The sequence below is a fragment of the Panthera uncia genome, chromosome D4 (genome assembly GCF_023721935.1).
Source record: "Panthera uncia isolate 11264 chromosome D4, Puncia_PCG_1.0, whole genome shotgun sequence".
Taxonomy (NCBI): Eukaryota; Metazoa; Chordata; class Mammalia; order Carnivora; family Felidae; genus Panthera; species Panthera uncia.
In genome coordinates, this window is record NC_064807.1 from 21,415,334 (window position 1) to 21,435,127 (window position 19,794).

Below are 19,794 nucleotides of genomic sequence, written 5' to 3' on the forward strand. Positions count from 1 at the left end.
ATGACCACATTCAGTCAAATGCTTTATGTAATAAGAATGGATTTCATGAGGTTAAAGCTCCTCCTGTGTACTTGCCTTTTTTTTTTTTTTAATTTTTGAACGTTTGTTTTTGAGAGAGAGAGAGAGAGGCAGAGTGCGAGTGGGGGAGGGGCAGAGAGAGGGAGACACAGACTCTGAAGCAGGTTCCAGGCTCTGAGCTGTCAGCACAGAGCCCGATGGGGGCTTGAATCCACCAACCATGAGATCATCACCCGGACCGAAGTCCGATGCTGAACTGACTGAGCCACCCAGGCGCCCCTATACTTGCCTTTTATATTCACCTCTGTTTCCTTAGTTATTAAAGACCTCACTCTTATTTTCAGGACGCTTATACATTTTGCTGAAAAACAGGGGTGCTGAAGATGTATCTACAAGGGCAGATTAATCAGGACTTGGCAAAGTTTCAGAGTAGGTAAGCTGTGCTGTGCTGGAAGATTCATTACTGATATGCTAGCTACTCCGAATGACAAGTGCACACCCCACCGGGCTGAAACCAGTGACTTCCTCCGAGGGCCACGGATCATCTACAGGAATTAGCCAACCATATCAACTTCTTGGAATTGAATATTGGTGAATTTCCTGATGCTGACCCTAAATCTTTCCACATGGTTCTGCGTGGGCTGCCCTTTTCCCACGTTTGACTTCTCCTTCTGCCCTTCTGCCCAATCAGCCCCAGGCCATATGACCTTCTGAGGTACAGCGATTCCTTGGATCTTTCCCTCTGCCTAATTCCACTGACTTGGATTGAACACTTGCTACCTTCAGGTCTCCCCTCTTGATTCTCAAAATCCTGCTCTGGATGTCAAAAAAGGAAACACTAAAAGGTATTCGAAATGACACTATTAAAAGCAAACAAGCAAAAAAACAAAAACCCTTGCTTCTCCTGGAAGCAACATAGAATGCCTCTCACTAGGAAAGTCACAAACAAGCAAGTGGGAAGTAAAAAAAAATACTAAGTTAAATATTTCAATCTATGATCTGGCTAGATTTACACGAACACAAATTTAGCTGTAATTTCCACCACAGTGAGCATCACGATATCACAAAATAACCACAAATGTTAATTTCTATTATTATAGTGTCATTCTCTCAGTTTATCTTTTAAAGGTAGTAATTTTTACATTTTGGGATGAGTGTATAGATTCTTGGCTTAAACAGAGAGTTCTAATCAGAAGCTTCGAAACCTGTGAATTTATTTATACAAGATTTTAAAACATTAGAAAAATCCGAAGGTATGGAGAATTTACCAAGAAGTGATGTTTTTCCAGAGATTCACAATAAGCATGACGTTGAGTAAAATCGCAACACTCCTCTTGAAGCAGGATTCTCGCACAGAGAGACGGGACACCAAGACTTTTCTGTCCAGGAAGCAACTTTATTTGTCATGCAGGCATGGGCTCATTGGGTTTGTACCCGAAAAAACTGAGCCCTGAGTGCAGTGGAGTGCAGCCTTTTATGCAATTTCTTTCTACTTCTTTGTCTCCCGTATATGGTGACATATAGTCTGATTGGACACAGTCCAAGTTACAGAGGCACCTCGGAGCTACCCATGCCTGTCTAAGGGTTGATTGGACCACATTCCATTCCTGTGTTCTGAGGAGGCCTTCACCATATTCCTTAAGGAGGCGCTCTGCCATCCCCTGTAAGTGGTGAGCATCGGCAAAATAAAAGAAATATTTTTGATGTTTACTGAAAACATGAGTTTTTACCGTGGAGGAATGACAAACCTAAAACCTGGGAAACTTTCTGCTAAAAGACTTTGAGACAAAATGGTCTGTTATGTTCACTTTTGTAGCATCATTTAAAACCTATTTCATACAATCACTATTGTAGCATCATTTAAAACCTATTTAGTACAATTTAAAGAATAATCGCGAGGAATTTTTTCCAAATAAAAAAAAAATAGAAGACCTTGCTGGAAGCAATTCAATAAAAATACAAATAGGCAAATAAAAAATCTTTCAAAGTTAACTTCAAGGTCATTTTCAAAAATACTTTAAAAGATGAAGCTCATGTAACGAGAATATTTGATAGAGCCCATGCTGTAGGCATGACTAAATCTATTTTGGATCAAAAAGAGGCAGCCAAGCTGAAAAAAGGTGCCCATATCAAACTTGGGGACTGGTAACCTGCATCAAGGACATCACTCATTGTGACTGACCCAGCAGCCACTGCATCATTTACCAAGAATACTCACCTCAAACAATATGCCTCTGATTTCCTCTGTGTGCTCAATGGGGTGGTAAAAATGGAAACTTTTACTTAAGGAAAAAAAAAAAGTCCAGTGATTTGAATACCTTTTTTCTAAAAAACAATAGGAAGTGACTTTGAAAACTTACTGCATTCACAAACCCTAGCTTAACCCAGAAAACCGCAAACACAGATGTGCAGTGAGGGCACCGTGGTGGTCTAACTCTGGCTTCGGTCATTATTTTTCTCACAGAGATGGGGAATGAAGACATCCAGCAAAAGGTCAACCTTGGATATGATTAATTAATGCCTTTTTTAATCCTCAGTGTAAAGGATATTTCACAGAACTGTTTTATCCAGAAGACACTTTTTTTTTTAAGCAAAATAATATCAATCAATAGTTGCAAGAAGAAACTTTCAAGGTTGTCACCATGTATGACAGGATCACAATTACTGCAATTAAAAAGAATATTGAGGGGCACCTGGGTGGCTCAGCTGGTTGAGTGTCTGACTTCAGCTCAGGTCATGATCTCACGGCTTGTGAGTTCGAGCCCCACATTGGGTTCTGTGCTGACAGCTCAGAGCCTGGAGCCTGCTTCGGATCCTGTTTCTCCCCTTCTCTTTGCCCCTCCCATGCTCCTGCTCTGTCTCTCTCTCTCTCTCTGTTCTCAATAATAAATAAATGTTAAAAAATGTTTTAAAGAATATTGAGAGCTGAAATAAGAGAACTGCTGTGGGGATGATGAGGTTTTTGAGCATTTCAGTTCACCCGAAAGGAATGGTGTTTATAAGGTCTTTGTTAAAGACAAGAATAACATCATCATTCACCATCCTTCACTGTAAAGAGTCATTTGATGAGTGAATGCCAGAAATAGTAAGAGCAAGTGCCCAGTGGAGCACAGAGTTTTCAGGCCCATCATATGACTCAAATGTACAACAACCTGTAAAATCTCCAACAACAGTTCCCTGTGCATATACTATCTTGAACCGTCTTTTTGGCAACATTATGGGCATTTTTACTTAGTGATAATTATAATATAATTTATACATCAGTAAAAAAAATAGGGTTGTGATCTAGGCCCACACATATACCCATACACATAGTTTTTACTGTAATACCAAGGGATATTTCTGGGTCATGGAACCTTCCTCAACTCAGTTCATTTTGTATCTAAAATGCATAAACTCACTGCAATAGTATCTTATCCATCAACCAAGAAATATAGAAAACAATTTCTCTAAGTGTAAGCATTGGCATTTAAACATATAAATAATTTATACTAAAGTAAGCACAAGTGTGTTATCGAGGAGAATGCAAAATTTGAAAGAATCATTAAGATAAAATGAGAGAGATATTATCTTCAGTGAGTCAACCAAAGCACCCAGGATGTATTTCCCTCTTATTTTAGGTCCACTTTGCAGAGAATCTTTTATTTTAGGTCTACTTTGAAGAAAATCTTTTCTCAAGAAAAGATTTGGCATTCTTTAACCGTCTGTGAAGTGTGTGTTTTCCATGTATTTCCACTAAGCCAGCCACAGGAGTGACCAATGCTCTCTCAGTCGGGCTCCCCTGTGAACAGTGGTTTTGAAATGAGATGTTGATGTTTAGAAAAATCAATATTAGTTTTAAATGAATGTTGGAAGTCAAAAGTTAATGAATAAAAGAACAACATTGTGGATGTAGCCCAGTTTTGCTTACAGCATAAACATTGGCTACTGTTTTGGGAGGAAATCAGTTCAGTGATTACTAAATGAATGAATATGGCCAAGTTACTTAACCTGTCTATAAAACTATTTCCTCATATATCATATGAGAATAATGTAATCACCTCCTGGGCTTGATTTTCGAGACTGCCAGTGCCGAGAGAGGCAGTTAGTTCATCCCAGAGGTCATCCAAATGGAGGTGAGCTTGAGAAATTTGAGGTTAACGGGGCAGGCTGAGATCAGTAAAGTAGAAATGAGCTTCAAGGGGGCCATCAAACCCTGAAGAGCCTGAGAAAGAAGAGAGAACTAAAACATGCAGCCAGTAATGAACATTAAGTTAGTAACCACCAGGATAAGGTGCCTACAGAGGTGACAGCCTGTGGAATTCAGACTCAGCAAAAGCAGGGGCAGTCACCAGTGGCTGGCTTTTTACCTCTTCAAATACCCTATTTCCATATAAAGTCACAGTGGGAGATACTGGTGGTTAGGACTTCAACAAATGAATTGGGGGGGGGGGACCCAATTCAGCCCATAACAGATGGCTTGACCAGTGACAACGACGATTAGTCACCACCCACCTCTCACAATCTATTATCCTTGCCCTACCTCCAACATACAGGCTCATATCCCACGTTTTCAAAAAGTAACCAGACCACACACTTTAAAACCTAATGACTTGTTTACTAGATTTTAAATCAGAACAGTTAGAACTACATATCAGAGTTTCTTAACATGATGAGAAAGAGTATTTTTACAGGGAGTAGATGTATATTTGCAACCACATAAAGAAACTTGACATTTCAGTTCTGAGAGCAAACACATAATTTTGGTTCAGCTTCAAAAATACTGAAAATTTCTTACGGGTTCCCATGTCTACTTTGGAGAGTCTAGTTGAGAGCCACTGCTTTAGTTATTAACTTTCTTAAAAGAAAATCTCTGGTGAGATTATTTTCTATTGCCTTTCAACTTTGTGGTTCTATGACAGCCCTTAAAGTTGGCCTTTAGACAACACTGGCCCACTCAGCAGAAAGCTCACGAATGGTAGGGTAGACATGTATGGACCTTCAGGGGCATAGTCTTCCTGTTTAGAAAAATGCCCCATTCTCTGGTGGAGAACTCTTCTTCCTCTGGGGCACACAGGTCAATGGAATTGTGAATGAAAGTATTCTGATCTCCCTGTTGTGAAGAGGTGGGCACCTCAGTTGAGCTGAGCTAACTGAACATTCTCTCTCTGAAACTGGGATTTAACCAAATAAGAAAACACTGATAACATTAGAATTCATTCACGCAGTCGTTACTGTTATCAAGAACCCAGGCTGTTTGCGTGCTTGTCTTCAAGCTTGGTTTCCCACCCTCTTATCCAGACCTGGGAGCACTCCTGTGACCTAACAGCAAAGTCCCTTTTTTCAAAGAAGTTACCCAGTGTTAGTTTCTGGAACTTGCCAGAGAGAAAAAAAAAATCCTGATAATACCAACCATATGAGTAAGATTTCCAGACAACTAACATCTATATATGACTGTCTTATTGCTTCTTTCAGTAGACCTCGCCCCCGTCATGCCACCTGAGAAAAGAAACACATTTGCAAAGCTGAAGAACTCCTCAGAGTGAGGCATTAGGGTGAATGGAGCAGACTTAATTGTATATAGCAACTTCTTCCTATAACTGAGAAGTAGCAGCTAAACATTTAGAACTGTAGTCCTCAGGTATGGTTACATACCCAACTTATTTTGGAGGAAAACCTAATGTAGTCATCTTTGTATGTGCCTACGCCTCGAATCTATATGGAGTCATTTGGTCCTTCCTAAGCACGTTCAGGATCAGCAGTTCTCAAAGTGTGGTCCTGGGTCCAGCAGCATCAGATTCGCCCCAGGAACGGTTTAAAACAACAACAACAACAACAACAACAACAACAAATTCTCAATCCCTGCTCCCAGACCTACTCTGACAGAGACTCTGGGGGTGGGACCAGCAACCCGTGGTTTGACCAGCCCTCCAGATGATTCTGATGCTCACTGAAGTTTAAATATCTTTGGGGTAGGTACAGGCTCAAACTGGAATGGGATTCCGCATCTCAGTAATAAACTGGACATTTCTCTCCGTGAGAAAATTTAAGAAATCCTTAAAGGCATCCCTCTAGCAGTCTTGTCCTAGTTGGGCCAAAGCCCTCCTCTTCCTCCCTCTACCCCTAGCCCTTCTTTGACTGTTGCTTCAAGAAAAAAAGAGAAATGGTCATTAAGAAAGGCAGGAGGTCTGAAAACAGAGCAGTATGGTCATTTATGTGAAGCCCTGCAACCCCATTTCCGACCACTTGATTGTTTTATTTGCCCCAGAGGCACTACTTCTCACACATTTGGCTCCTCTCTGTAAAAGGAACCCCAACTAATCATTTTCTTGTGCTTCGATGCAATACTCTCCCAAGTATTCTTTTTACATTGAGTGAAAATTAAGCCTAATGCACATGGTTCCATAATAACATTTCTTTTAATGAGACCCATGTTCTAATGGAAAGGACTGCCCTACTAAATTAAAAGTAGTGAAATATATAAAACACATAATCTAGCACATGAAACCAAAAACCTAATTTATTCATTCATTTCACTAGACAATGTGATGAAGCATAACGAGAACATGATAAAATGAAGCCGTGTTCCTGCCTCCTTCTGCCGTTTCCCGTTTCCTACTTGGAAAAGGTCAGCGTGAGAAAAATTTGACCTTAACATCTACTTCCCAGTAAAGCAAAACCAGTGAAATCAAATATTTTCCATGTCCTTCTAATCTGAAAATCTGATTGTAAATTAAAAAAAAAAAAACAAACAAAAAACCTCTTCATTAGATGAAATCTTTTTAACTTCAAATGTCTTCAACTTTAAAAAAAAGTATTTTTAGCAAGGCTGGGATGCATTCCAAGTAATTTCAAAATCACTATCAAAATCGTACTTTAGTTACAGGTTAAAAAACCAAGCACATAATCTGCAGTGTTTTATGAGGTTATTAATTTGAATTATGGAATTCTAATTGCCTAGGAGCTTGTCCATAAACCACTGCTCTCCTCCGGCAGGATGGAAAAGAACACAAAGTATTCCCACCAGGAAACTTGGAAGCTTGTCAGAACCTACAAATGTTTCTCAAACTTCATGGTTACTTTCAAGGCTTTGGATATTTTGCAAATCCTCTGATCAAAAGGTAACCATGAACCCAGAGGTGTGTGTGCACGTGTTTAGCTTTTTCTCAGCACGCCATATACACACTGAAATACTGAAAGAGGCCAGTACTATGTCAATTCCTCCAATAACTGAGGTGTGCTTGTTTTATAAATAACTAATTGGACATTATTTAAGGTGTGTGTGTGTGTGTGTGTGTGTGCATGCGTGTGTTTATTTGTATGCATGTGAAAGCATAGAGGTATACAAGCATTTACTTTGCATGTATCTAGTTAAATACTCTCTGGTTCCAATTTTTATTCCAGCCCTACAAAAATGCAAATTGGCTCAAACTTATTTATTGGTATATAATATGTTGGGGTCACAAATTGTTTTGAGATAGATTTTTCTGTGAGAGACACCCAGCTCTATAATTTCAATAATGTATTTTCTTCACCTTTTTTTCATTTTTTAAAAAACAATGATTTCTCAAGTTTTCACGATCCAGATAAAAAGCTCTTCATTCCATTCATCGCATCATTCAGTTGACCAAACGCAGTTTGGACTGCGTACCGGGAATAAGAAGATTAATTTTAAACTTGTTTCCATAAAACTACTACATGAGGTCCAACTACAAACCACACAAGATAAATATAAACTAGCGGGGTTAACATTATAAAAGTAGTAGTGATCGTTTTTAAATGCCTGTACGGGCAGAAGAAACTTGTCCATAGCTAAAGCAGAAAAAAAAAAAAAAGAAATAATAAAGACAACAACTTGAAATGAAACGATTTTGTAAACTTCTTATGCAAACACTCTTACTTTCAGCACTTTGTATCCAGCGTCTGTTTCCTGTTGGCATCTTGCAGGGCATTGCAAAAACTAATTAACAAATCCATACTGTACTCCCTGGGTAATTAAAGAAAAACTGCGTAGCGATCTCAGTAGTTTATGGAATTTTAAGTATGGGCACTTGGACCAGATCAGTCAGATCAACGATGTATTGAAAAGAAAGGTATCTTTATTCAGGCCTCTGTGGGAGTCCGTGGCCCCGCGAGATCTTCCAGACTGTGAGACCAATCATTCAGCCACAGTGTTGCTTAATTGGCTTGATTTGGTTCTGGTGTTGAAGTAGTTTTCCTCCAATGAGTAGGTGGCTCAGTGAGAATCCCAAAAGAAAACATCTTCTAAAAGAGCTTTTGGTACTTAGAGGTTTAGGAAAAATGACAAGAAGAAGCATTTTCCTGGAGTAAATATTATTCCTTGGAACAAATCAAGGTATTGACTGTAACAATAACAAAAAAAAAAAAGTGAAGAAAAATTCTGTGCAGCAGCAACCAGTAACTTCTGAGAAGTTACTTTCTAGTGACATTAAAACAGTAAATATCCAACCTGATTTATAGGTGTTTTTGCTTTTGACTGAAAATGTCCAATGTATGTGGCTTGAATACATGTTCTTGTCTCAAATGTTCTACCACACACATTTCCACCTACTGTGAAGCCAAACACATTTTGACTAATGTTATTGCTTGTGAAAATTTTCCCTATGACTTGAAATCCTAACTCTGTGTTTCTTTTAAACATTCACATTTATAAATGGGCAATTGTTAAACCACTTGCTATTTGTCTTAGAGTTACCATAAGGGTGATAAAGTAAGTAATCTAACCTTTCAGATACTATGAATTTTCCATTTTGTATTTGAGAACAGCACTTAGAAAGAAAAGAATCCTTGAGGGTGGGAGATTTTTAAGAATGATTCTTAGATGCCAAGGCCTCTCATTAACATTTCTCCAGTGAGGGTGTTTCAAGTTGTCTGGAGTTGTGTTTCTTACAAAAAAAAAAAAAAAAAGCAACTCAGGTAAAACTTGTCTGCTCTTATATTTTAAGACCATTGGCAAAATGCGTGCTCATTTAACTGCCCTTAGGGACTCACACAGACAGAATAAAAATACACCAGCCTATTCTTCTAGCGTTACAGATGCAATTTGGCCAGAGCACTTCCTTACAAGTGAGTAAGACATCATTCTCAAAAATCATATTTATATGTGGTATTTAGGACCACTTTGTATGGAATGTGAAGTGTTTTATGAACAAGTCCCACTCCAGACGTGGGAGATGGATCCCAGAGGAGGTGAGCAAATCTCTGTCTCTCGTTCAGGCTCCGAGTCAGTGCTAAACTATTCTCCATCCAAGTACAACCTCAAAAGGCTTTGCAGCCCCCGGTGGTACCTAATTACCTAGCAAGGTGTTGTAAGGTGTCCTCAGGAAGGTATGTGGCCAGTGCTGGTGTCTCGCATGGCCAGATGCTTCTAGATGCTCTGACGGGAGCCTGGGGCCACCTCTGGAAGCATTCTCGTGAGACACTGCCACACACAGCAGGCAAGCTGTGTGTTACCAGGGAAGGGAGCCTGGGAGGCGTGGGCACTGGTGGAGTTGAAATTACGGCCGCGCCATGTATTGACTGGGACGCTAGGAGTGTAGCTGAATTTTTCTGAGCCTCACGCAGATTCTGAGTAAAGTGCTGGTTAATATGCTATGTCGCTCAGCTCCCAGTTCGCCCTCTGTACTCTGCTGTGAATGGCTGGAGCTGGGGCTTTGCCAACTACATCTCTTCATTGCCAGCTGGCTTCTCGTTAGGTCATCCAAAAGAAGGGGAAGGGGAGGGGAGAGACCTTCCTTCTTCTCTTTGCGGGTCTCAAGTACTCTTCCCCCAGCGGGGACACTTGGCCCCAGTTTTCAGCTCCTATTGGCACTGACAGAACAAGGCTCATGATACCTCCTTCAGAGGTGTCGACCTCAGACAGGAAGTCCAAGTTCCAGCACCTCAGCAGCCATCGTTTTGGCTTCTACATCCTGACACTCTTAACTCCTTCGTTTCCCCAGCCTTACGGATAGTAGCTGCTTCCTAAATTACATCCGTCTTCCCCTTTTCCTCATTTAGCTAAACTACTGCCTGCATTAAGTTCTCTCTGACACACCTAGTGTGTTTCCGTGTGAGTTAGTGCTACCTACTTAAAAATGTTTATGTGGATGAAATGAGATACCGCATGCCAAAAGTGGGTTATACGGCATGGGATGGTGTAGAATAAATACATGGCTCCTCTCTCCATTTGTAAAAGGGGTCTCCAAAGCTCCCTCCTCCTTCAGTAAAGTCAGTTTGTGCAAGTTGTGGCTTTAGATATAGAATTGTTTAATTAAGAAAAGAACCCTGGCTTTCTCACTTTTTGCAAGTCTCTCTAAGGTACAGAATCATGGAAGAAATGTATGTTCATGGGATCCCTGGTTCTTTTTTTTTTTTTTTTTTTTTTTTTTTTTGAGTATTTGCAAAAATTGCACAGCAAGAGTCATCTTCACATGTTGGAATGGAAAATGTTAGTGGCCACATGGTAGTACCATGATGTGCTATCAGAAGATCATGCACTTCTCCTTTTTTAAAAAAAAAATGTTTATTTATATTGAGAGAGAGAGAGAGAGAGAGAGAGCAGGGGAGGGAAAGGGAGGGGCAGAGAGAGGGAAAGAGAGAGAGAGAGAGAGAGAGAGAGAGAATCCCAAGCATTTCCTCACTGTCAGTGTGGAGCGCCACATGGGGCTCGAATTCACAAATGTGAGTGAGATCATGACCCAAGCTGAAAGCAAGAGTCAGACACTTAACTGAGTGAGCTACCCAGGCTCCCTTTGCACTTCTTCTCCTTAAGAATCTATTTTAAATAATCATTGATAAGCCCTTCTCATCCAGTGAGCCCTGATTATCTGTAATACCAAAGTCAAGATTTTTCTCTCATACCTTCCTAACACAATCTCATATTATTCAAAAGTCGTCATTATGCTCATGTTATTATTTATGCTAGGTCCATTTGCATTTTACTTTTGCTCCCATTATCCCTCTCTTCTGAAATGCTTTCCCCTTCTTTACATTTTATCCAAATCCATCAAGACTCAGCTGAGACAACCTTCTCTCAGCCCACCAAGATATCTCCCATTAATTTATACCTATTGTAGTTTCTGGCAATATAGCAATTGATTATTCTCTGACTAGAAATCTTATCAGCTCATTTAAGTTAAAAAAAAAAAAAAAAATTGGTTTGGTCATAGTTTTTTTTTTTTTTTTTTTGTATCAATCTACAATTTTTTTTGTCAAGGCTCATAGATAAATATGAAGCCTTGAAATAAATATTTGCTGGCTGATTGGCCAACCTTTAATAAAGTTTTATGATCGAATGTGTCACTTAAGACTTCCATTTTCTCTGAGGGCAATGCTGAAATAGAAAACTAAGTACATATATAATATATTTCTGGGAATTTATCAATGCATATTATTACAATAAAAGTTTTAGAATTTTCCTAATTACCAACTTAGTAGAGATGACAACCCTTTGAAACAATAACTGGAATCAGTACTTTTCCTTTCAACAGCCTAGATTGACAACTCCCCCTGCAGAGATGCAACATAAAATATTTGCAGTACAACCACCATCTTAATGAACCGAATTTGTGACTGGAAGAATTGAAGTGCTCGATCTTGTGTTGTTTTATTCATGAAGTGGCTGGTGTAATGCAAGTAGGCACAATCCCTTATACTCTTGCACAGAAACTAAATTTATGAAATGAAGAGTCAATCTCTCTGCTTTTCAATTCTCAGTCATGATGATGATAGACTGAGTGGTTGACAGAAGTTAGTGCCTCAGAACAGCCAGTGAACCCAGATACGGTTGCTCACTCTGAAATAAGTGCAGGTAAGACTGACCACAGAGCAGGAACCACCTGAGCCTGAAATGGACCAACTCTGACTGCTTAAAATACCCTAATCGTGCCATGATTAATCCTCCAGTTTAATCACTTACTTAACATTATTGTCTGTCCTATGCCAACTACCCTGTGAGTGTATGAACAACTTGAAAGCACAAGAAGGATAAAGAAATACATGAGAACATAAAGTCTGCATTCAGCTTGACTTTGAGAACACCTGGAAAGCCTTGACTACGATAAAGATTTATAACTTCCTGGTTTTGTACTACAATAGTACACATATATTGTCCCTTACTCCTAACACACAGGTGGGTTATAAAATCAGAGAATTATGATGGTGGGAATCTGAAAGAAGGCCAAGTATTTCTTAAAAGCAGAAGAAGAGGGTAAAATAACATTCAGAACATGAGTACTCTCTATTAATTTGAAATTATTATTGAATAATAGTAATAATAATTATTATTAATAATTTAATAATTATTGGAACCACGGTTCTGTGCTTAGGATCAAGCTTCCTAGTAATTGTTTACATCTCTTCTCCATGACAAGGGGGCAACACTTTCAAAGAAAAGATCTACCCTCCCATAATGATGTAAGTCCAGTAAGTAAAAACATGTATGTGCAAATGAACAAATGAACCAGATAACTGGATACTTGCTGTAATTTTCCTTTGCACGAAGTATCTTAAAGGATGCTTCTAGGGTGCCTGGGTGTTTCAGTCAGTTGAGCATCCAACTCTTGACTTTGTCTCAGGTCATGATCCCAGGGTTGTGGGATAGAACCCCACATGCATTGGGCGTGTATTCTTTCTGTCTCTAAAAGGAAAAAAAATGCTTCTAAAGTCAATAAAACTTAATGGAACAGGTGCAGAATGAACTTTTTAGGCTGATTCTTCATATACAGTGAAAGAAAGTATGGTTTATTGTCAAAGAAACTTCATTGATCAGCTTTAATTTATTTAAAAGCTAGAAAATGTAAGTTTGTAGAATTGTACGTGATTTGGTAACATGACTGTCTTCAGAGCAGTAAGTCACATTTGTAGGAAACACTGAGTTGAAATTTCAAAATATTTGCATGCTGTTAGAAATTCATAACTTTCTAAATTTAAGTTAGTTTCAAAACTTGGCTTGTGTGAGTCTCCTAATTCTCTGAAAATTTTTTAAAAAATGTAAAGCTACTAAGTTTTAGAGTTCTTTTTTCCCTTGGAAAATTGATAGTCTGTAATTCACTTTCAACTACAGATGATTTTACCTGCTGCCTGGATATAAACCCAATACGATCATTCTAATACGCTCTGATTCATATGTATTGGTTTTCCGTTGCTGCTGTAACTAATAACCACAAACTTAGTGGCTTAAAAATATACAGAGTTATTATCTCACAGTTCTGGAGGTCATAAGTCAAAAATGGTTCTTATGAGATAAAATCAAGGTGCCAGCAAGGCTGCCTTCCTTCTGGAAGCTCTAGGGAATAATCCATTTCCTTGACTTTTCCAGCTTTTAGAAGCTTCCCATCTTCTTTGCCTCCTGGGCCCTCTTCTTCATCTTTAGAGGAGCAACACCAAGTTGAGTCCTTGTCATACCACATCTATTCAAACTTTCTTCCACAATCACATTTCCGTCTGACTCTTTTCTGAGGACTTCTTCCATTTTTAAGGACCTTTGTGACTACATCAGGCCTTCCTGGATAATCCAGGATAATCTCTCCATCTCAATGTCCTTAGCATAATTACATCTACAAAATCCCCACTTCCACACATGGTAACATATTCATTGGTTCCAGGGATTATTTTTTGCTCTCCACTTTGTTGAGAAATTTTTGGAGATACTTTTGAATTCGGCATCTGATGGGACAGTCCTCCAATTAGGATATTTGATAACATTTTCACAACCAGTTTTAAAACCAATAGCCAAGTTAACAAGAGAATGAAGCTTCAATTATCTGCAGTCATTTTACATGAGATATATTCTATGACCACTTAACCCACTGCCATCAACCTACTTTCTTTCTGCTGTTAGAAGAGGGGCACCTGGGTGGCTTAGTCGGCTAAGCATCTGATTCTTGATTTTGGCTTATGTCATGATCTCATGGTTCTTGAGTTCGTGCCCCACCTTGGGCTCCAGGGAGCCTGCCTGGGATTCTCTCTCTTCCTGTCTCTCTTTGCCCCTCCCCAGCTCATGAGCTCTCTCTCTCTCTCCCAAAATAAATAAACATTTTTAAAAAGCAGAAGAAATATTTAAAAATCACCTAGTATATTTCTCATTTTCAAATTATATTTCTATTCTCCTCATAAGATGCTTCTTCTAGTCCCTAGAAAAGAATAAATGATCAATATTTATTAAATGATTGAATCACATATTAACCACAAATTAAACCACATATTCATAAGCATGGAGACCCCTAAAGTGACTTAGCTTACTATAACTTTTCTTATGAACATTTAAAATAAAAGTATTTCTCTACATTATTTCCCCCATTGGTTTAGAATTCTTTCCAGAAAACAAAAATTTAAACATAATCATCTCCTTTTTCAAAACCCCATCCTTATCCTTAATGAGACACCACAATATAATAGTTCACATGGAAAGATGATTCTTCAAGAACATGTGTTCAATATTGCTAACACCCACCACCAGTAAGTCTCAGACCATCCGGTGATATAGAAGATTTTAGCACAATGCACAAAACAATACATTTTCTCTCCAATTTTGGTGCTAACAGGAGCAAAATGAGGGAAACGAGACCCCAGACAGTAGTGAGCTCAAGAGACTCTGAGTTTCTGCTCAAGGTCAGAGAAAGACTCTTTGCTGCAAGAAATGCTTCAGAAACACACTCACACAAACACACACACCTCTCTAGACTATTCTGATTTAAACACTCCATTTCAATTGGGGAAAAATGACTAGACATACATTTTATTGATGCCTAGGAGATATTTTGTAGGTGGGATGTGTGGTGTAGGCCTTTCTTAAAAAGATCTAATGTCAGAGCTAAATAATTCCGTGGCCTCAGAAAATCCCTGGATATGTTCTGATCAGCCACTAATAATAAAAAATCAGTTAAGTTTTACAAAGGAACAACACAGAGCTTTTGACCCAGTGTTGCGGTTGGGGGTGGGGGGGGCACCATGCTGAGCAAAAACCAATGGACAGACATTGCACCAGTAGTATGAGAGGACCAAGCACTTTTTCAGAAAATAGACATATTATTTTATAAAAATATAATTCAAATATTTAAATATGCAAGACCTCTTTTCTGCCAAGCATTTCTAGCAACAAATTCAACACAAGAAGTTATCACATCATCTCAAAGAGACTTTCTCCAATTAGTTGAATTTATTACTATAAATATTAAATTTTTTCATATGCCCAATTTAAATCAGCAATTCAAAATAAACTTAAAAAATTTTTAACATTTCTATTTTATTTTAAGCACGAGTGGGGGAGGAGCAGAGAGAGAGGGAGACACAGAATCTGAAGCAGGCTCCAGGCTCCAAGCTGTTAGCACAGAGCCCTAAGTGGGACTTGAACACATGAACCGTAAGATCATGACCTGAAGCTTAACTGACTGAGCCACCCAGGCACCTCCAAAATAAACTTTTTAATATTATCAGAATAACCTACAATCTATCAAAATTAATATATGCTACTACTATAACCTATCAAAATAGAACTACCCATATAACTAATATAGCCTTTCAAAATAAACATAAAGGATTTTAAGTTTATTTATTTATTTTGAGAGAAAGAGAATGCACATGCACATGTATGAACTGGGGAGGGGCAGAGAGAGAGAATCCAAAGCAGGCTCTGTGCTGTCAGCCCAGAACCCAACAGAGGGCTCAATCCCACAGACCATGAAATCATGACCTGAGCCAAAACCAAAAGTCAGATGCTCAACCGAGGCACCCTGGTGCCCTGATATAGAGATATTTTAAAAAATTATCTCATCTCAGGGGCACCTGGGTGGCTCAGTCGGTTGAGTGTCTGACTCTTGGTTTTGGCTCAGGTCATGAGCCCACAACTCATGGGTTTGAGCCCCACATAGGGCTCTGTGTTGACAGCATGGAGCCTGCTTGGGATTCTCTCTCTCTCCCTCTCTCTCTGGCCCTCCCCCACTTGTACTCTTTCTCCCTCTCTCTCTCTCTCAAAATAAACAAATAAATAAACTTAAAAAACAAAAGAGATTTAAAATTATCTCATCCTGGGCATTACCAGTAGGCAGAATAATGGCTCCCAAAATCGATCCACATGATAGGTTCCTGGGGCCTGTGATATGTTACCTTTATGGCAAAAGAGACTTTGCCAATGTGATTGAGATGGGGAGATTATCTGGGTGGGCCCAATACGATTACAAAGATCCTTGTATGAGTCAGAGAAGATATGACAACTTAAGCAAAAGCCACAGTGACACGAATACCAGCTTTTCAGTTGTCAAGGGGCCTTGAGCCAAGGAATGTGGGCCACCTCTAAGAGCTGGAAAAGGCAAGGAACTGAATGAACTCTTCCCTAAAACCTTCAGAATGCACTGCCAATACCTTGGTGTTAGCTCCTTAAGGGCATTTCAAATCTCCAAACTTTAGAACTATAAGATGATTCATGACTGTTGTTTTAAGCCACTAAGATTGTAGTAATTGCTTTTAGCAGCAAGAAGAAACGAATGTAGGGGTGCCTGGGTGGCTCAGTCGGTTAAGCGTCCGACTTTGGCTTAGGTCATGATCTCGCAGTTCATGAGTTTGAGCCCCACACCAGGCTCTGTGCTGACAGCTCAGAGCCTGGAGCCTGCTTCGGATTCTGTGTCTCCCTGTCTCTGCTCCACCCCTGCTCATGCTCTCTCTCTTTCTCTCTCTCTCAGAAATAAAGAAACATTAAAAAAAAATTTTTTTAAAAAGAAGAAACTAATGTAATGGGCAAACTGTCCTTTAATAAAATATATTCTGATACAGTTTTAAAACCTCTCCATTGCTATCACGCCACAATATGTCTGCCCTTCTATTTCTCAATTTAATGAGCTGCCACATTTTTCCTATGATACCAAAAAAAAAAAAAAGTAGGACATCATTGTGGGGTGCTCACAGGAACTGTGGATGTAATTCATTTGGAAACACTGTTCCTTTGCTATTAGTAATAACATGAGTCAGTCCATAGCAAAAGCTTCTATCACTCCTCAAGGAGCCACTGTTTCAACCCTTAGGATCTAGTATTCCACTGGATCTCAGTAATCTTCATTTAGCCTTGTAATTAATCTGCTAAATTTCAGTGGGAACAGTAGCAAACTTACTGAGTTTCACTGCAAAGACATTACAGCAGCACATAGCTGGAAACTCTCACATAACCACACCTACATTAGTCTCATCAAATAAACCTAATGTGTGTGATAGTGTTGCATGAAACATGGTAATTATTAAAATTAAAGTATGCTCGTCAGAACAAAAGGAGTATCTACATTTGATGATAAAAGATATTTAATCAAAGTAAGAACTTTAATGCAACTTCTATTTTCATTAATAAGGGCTCATAGACATTTGTGCCGTAAATAAGAATAAATATGTAAGTATGTGTATGTTTACGTATGTGGTTGTATGAAGATACATATCTAGTGACATAGGTCTTTAGATTGTAATGACTTGGGGGGATGCTTCTGTCCAACTAATACCCCCCCTTTAAAGTTTCATCTGTCATACATGGGTCTCTTTGAAGAACTATCACTTCTGTTCAAATTATTTTTCCTGAGTCAATCTCGCCTGCCATACTATAAAATGACAAAAACAAGGATCGTGTCCTATTTGTCTTATTTGTCATGGTACTATATATCATGATGGCGAGTAGGTAGTCAATAACTGTTGGATGAGGTTATAGAACTTCCATACTACAAGTGTCTAGTCAGTAAATCAAGAAGCTGCTAGGGACAGAAAATTATTTAGCTCTGCTAGTGAGTCTAAAAAAGGTCTCAGCCCCATATCTCACCTGTCAACCATCTCCAAGAGTATCCAGAGGGACAGGTTCTTCATACTTTCATGTACACTTTTTGTCCCTTTTTTTCCCATGTAAAGCAATCTCTCTGTTGCTTATTTAAATTGACTTCTCCTAGCTGAAGAAGACCCAAGGAGGAGTTACTATGTGTGATTCTACAGACACATAATATAAATATACATAATATATGTACATATACAATGTGTAATAACACACATCTTGAGGATCCCTAATTTCTTCATTGGATGACACCTTATAGTTTAATTTCCAGCATCCAACCATTTGACTGGTTTTCCACATGTTCTTTTCAATGCATATATTTACTAGCTTCTTGTACTTCTTTGTTTTAATGTTTGTTTATTTATGTTTTTTGACAGAGAGAGAACACAAGCAGGGGAGGGCCAGAGAGAGAAAGAGACACAGACTCTGAAGCAGGCTCCAGGCTCTGAGCCGTCAGGGCAGAGCCGGATGTGGGGCTCGAACTCATAGACCACGAGATCATAACCTGAGCGAAGTCGGACGCTTAACCGACTGAGCCACGCAAGGGCCCGTAGCTTCTTATACTTCTTAAGTTATGTTCTGTTTCCTTCTGTTTCCTTCAGCAGTCAACACATTTCTAATCTGTTCTGGGAAACCCCTCGAGCCAAGATAGCCTCTAACAAAAAAGTAGTATCATTGCACCCATTTTATTCTGCAAACAGAATTCGCCATGGCTCAGCAACAGCAAATTTTCTGTTCTAGAATTCTGCCAGAGCCACAGTTTCTGCACGTGTTAAGTTCTACTCTGCACGGCTCCGGGGATCGCTACTCACGTCACAGCCATCACAGAGTGGCACATTCCTTAACTGCGGCACGTTACACAATCTGCGGAGGATGGTGACCGAGTACCTTAAACAGTGGACAGCTGCACCTAGGTTGCACGAAGGTGGCTGCCTAGCCAGTGAGTACTGCTTGTAACTTGACATCCAACACTAAGAATGGCCAAGCTTCTGCCATCAGGCCTGATGGAATATCAAAGACTGGACTTGCTCTTTTGAGGCAGACAGTTAGATGATTGAACAAAATATATGTGCCAGTTGGTTTCGGGCGTCGTAGAATAGAACAAAACAGTGATGCCGAGAGAAAGGAAACAAACAAGACCAGCCATATCCTCACCTCAGTTTGCTGCTTCGTTGCAATGGGCACAGGAAGAGGGCGCCAAGCATATCCTCAAAGTCTTGCTGAGTTGAGGAAATAGAAACTGCAGGGAGAATGCTGAGGTTGCACAGCAGAGTTCCAAAACGGAATGAAGGCTGAAGAGGAAAAGCTCCAGAAACATGCTTGAGGCCCGCTTTCGTTTTTGCTGCGAGCTAATCAGAGCATGTGTAGAGTTCAAGTCCACGAGGCCAAACAAAGGATAATTAGGAGCTTGTAAGCTGAACAACATCCAGAGTTCACAGAGAGTAGAAAGACATTTGATCCGGCCACTGAGAGTCCCCGGTGATAGCCCAGGGGGTCATGCCTTACTAGTAGAGCTAAACTCCACTTGGAATGAAGCCTGTTCTAGGCCAACCATAACAAAGCTTGAAACGAGGCCTTAAGGAGATCAAACTGATCTGCCACACACTCCAACTGCCTGTCAGATGAAAGTACAGAGCTCTTTAAAGGAAAACAACAACCATGCAGACACTCATCATTCCAACCAAAAAAAAAAAAAAGTATTAAACACGTGGAGAGGTGAGAAAATGATTGTAAACCACAATCAGGAATAGAGTAGACAAAAGAAACAAAATCAGAAGGAAGGGATTATGAAACTAGAAAATAAGAATGTTCTTAGAGTTCTTATAATTATGCTTAACTGTTGTTAAATTGAACATAATAAAGTATTGAGTGATAAAGTCAAAGTGCGAAAGAGTTTCTATAGCATACTACACTTTGTGTAAGAAGGAATGGGATTGAAGGAGGTTCCGGAAGATGGCGGCGTAGGAGGACGCGGGGCTCACAACGCGTCCTGCCGATCA